Genomic DNA, 3,228 nt, shown 5'->3' on the forward strand with positions numbered 1-3,228 from the left:
GTGAGCTGAGATAGCACCATTGCACTCCAGCCTGGGCAGCAAGAGTGAAACTCTGTCTAATAAATAAATTAATTAATTTAAAAAAATTAACCAGGTGGCACATGCCTGTAGTCCAAGCTACTTTGGAGGCTGAGTCAGAAGGATTGCTTGGGCCGGAAGATCAAGGCTGCAGTGAGCTGTGATTGCACCACTGCACTCCAACCTGAGTGACAGAGTAAGACCCAGTCTCAAAAAAAAAAAAGATGAATAATACGGATTTCTATATATCAATATGAATAGATTTCAAAGCCATAGTATTAAGTTAAAGAACTAAGTTGTGGAATAAGTACTTTTTCTGGTGAATGTATGTATACATACGTAAGAGTGAAATTGCTGGGTTGTAAACATTTCTTCAACTTTAGTGGATGCCACCTATTTCCATAGCCAATGTGTAAAATATTCACTCTCATCTGCAGTGTGTAAGAGTTGCATTTGCTCCACATCCTTGCCATCTTCTTCGGTGTAGCCATCCTGACAGGTGTGAAGCAATGTTGGATGGTTTCTTTTCCTGCTGACTAGAGAGCAACCAATGACTGGCTGAAGCCTGGAACTCCTGGTCTCAAGAGACCCTCCGGCCTGAGCCTCAGGTAGCTGGGACTTGAGGCGCCACCCCTCCCACGTTCACAGGCTTCTTGCCATTTGGCTAACCTCATTTGTGAAGTGCCCAATCAAATCACTGGATGATTTTTCTTGGGGAATTTCTGCCTTTTCTTGTTGACTTATAGACTACGGTTCTGGCTATGAATTCTTTGTGAGATATGTGTGCCAAATATCTCCTGCCACCCTGCGGCTTGTCTTTTGATTGTCTTGATGGTGTCGTTTGATCAAGAGAGGTCCTGAGTTATAGTGTACTCTAATGTATCCTTTTTGTCCTTTTTGACTCGTCCTTTTTTTGTGTTCTGCCTAAAGAAGCTTTGCCTTCTCCAAGGAACCATTTTCCTGTAAGCGCTAATAGAAGTGTAGTCTTACCTTTTACATTTAGAGCTACAATTCATCTGGAATCTGAATTCCTTTGTAATCTCTCCTTTAAGGTGGTGCACAGTGGTGGAAGGGGACTGGGAGGGGGTAGCAGGCCACTCCGTGCAAAGGCAGCCCTGACCCCCAGTGTACCAAGCGTCTCCCCTCGTTAATTTCTCCTGCTTTGCTCTGACCTTGGCTCCTTGAGATGCTCCCCCTCAGAGGCTGGCCCTACCCTGCAGTCAGCTCTTCGGGCTTCCTCGAAGGCCGGGCACTGCCCCGCTGCCGGTGCTCAGCCCTCCGGGGGCCCAGCGAGTTCCAGGGACTGCCAGGACCACCTGCCTGCGGGACCCGCGGAGCCAGGACCCCTGCAGGGGGAGCCTCACTCGCAGCCCAATGCTCGGGTGTCGCCCCCACCCAACTCTCCTGCCCCAGGACACCCGGGCTTCGGGCTTTGGGGAACCTGCAGCGCCTGGGCCACCCCCTGCGTGGACCCCTAGACCCCGGGCGAGGCCACGAGCTCCCACAATCCAAAGGGCGACAGGGAGGGGTCCCCCCAGCCCCAGCGGCGATGCCCTCTGCATCCTGACTAACCACATGCCCTGGACCCCCGCACCCTCTGTAGCCCCAGGCCGGGTGTAACCGCGCCCCGTGTCCTGGGATCCCGCGCCCTGGGTAATCTGGTCCCGTGTAACCGCAGCCTGGTGAAGCTGTGCGCCCTGGGCACGGCCACCTGGCCCTCCTGGCAAGGCGGAGATGTGAGGCCTCAGGATTCAGCCCCGCAGCGCCGCTGAGTCCAAGGACCAAGTTGGGAGTGGGGGCGGAGCAACATCCCAGAAGCAAGCTAAGTAGTCCCGGTAGGGCCCCGGGGAATAGGTGATGGGGCATTAGTGAGAGTCTACACAGCTGCTCCAAAAACAAGGTAAACACACATTCCCTGCTGGAAAAGTATCCATCACACATGATAAAATGAGAAGGACAGCAGTCTGTATTGGGTTAGGGCCTTCTCTAACGACTTCTTTTTAACTTAATTACCTTTTTATTTACTTTTTACATTTAAAATTTTTTCTCGCATACCAGCCTTCATGGATCACTTAATTACCTTTAAGGGCCCTCTCTTTAGATAAAGTCACATTCCAAGGTCCTGGGGTTAGAGCTTCAATGTATACACTTGGGGGAGGACACGGTGTAGCCCATAACGACAGGGCTGCATTCCTTCGGAGGGCTTCAAGGGCGCACCCGCTTCCCTGCTTTCTGTAGCCTCTAGAAGCCACCTGCATTCTGTGGCTTGGGCCCCTTCCTCGAATGCCCCCAACCTCTGCTTCCATCCTCACATCTCCTGTTGACAGATCTCTGGCCTTCCTGGCATAAGAACCTTTGTGATTACCTTGGCCCCACCTGGATAATCCATGATAATCTCATCTCAAGATCCTGGATTTACTCACATCTGCAAAGTCCCTTTTGCCATGTAAAGCCATATATTCACTGATTCCAGAAATCAGGATGAGGGCATCTTTGGGGGCCATTATTCAGCCTTCCACATATGGTTATGACCTGTCATACCACACCCACCTCCCACATAAGGCCTCTACAGTGCTAAACCATAAAAGGCGGCACTTTTCTTTAGCTGCATAGAAACACCTGAAAACTTAGCTGGGCGCAGTGGCTCATGCCTGTCACCCCAGCACTTTGGAAGGCCGAGGTGGGCGGATCACTTGAGGTCTCTCTCTCTGTCTCTCTCTGTCTCTCTCTGCCCCAGCACATAGAGGCTGTTTGAGCACAGCCAGATGGTGGCTGCTTACAAGCAAGAGGAGGCCTCAGAATGAACCCTACCTTGCCAGACCCTGATCTTGAACTTCCCAGCCTCCAGGCTGTGAGAAAATAAACACCTGTTGTGTAAGCCACCCAGTCTATGGTATTTTATGGCAGCCTAAGCAGAATAAGATGCTGGCAGAGGCCACTTTTCCTGCCTAGGAGACCCTTCCCTCACCCAGCAGGTTCCCAGGTCCCTGCACCAGTCCAGGCCGAAGTGCCCACGGCCCTGGACCAGGCTGGAAAGACAGATAGCCCAGGCCATCTTCCCTTCCACATCCTAGCTGGAAGCCTCTGGGGTTGAACTTAAAGGGGTAAGGGAGGAAAGGATGCGAAGGACATTGTCTCCCCCTGCCCTTCCTTGGGCAACAAGATCGCTCTGTGGGGCTCACGGTTGAACCTCCACCCCACTCCCAACCT

The sequence above is a fragment of the Piliocolobus tephrosceles genome, chromosome 11, assembly GCF_002776525.5.
Source record: "Piliocolobus tephrosceles isolate RC106 chromosome 11, ASM277652v3, whole genome shotgun sequence".
NCBI lineage: Eukaryota > Metazoa > Chordata > Mammalia > Primates > Cercopithecidae > Piliocolobus > Piliocolobus tephrosceles.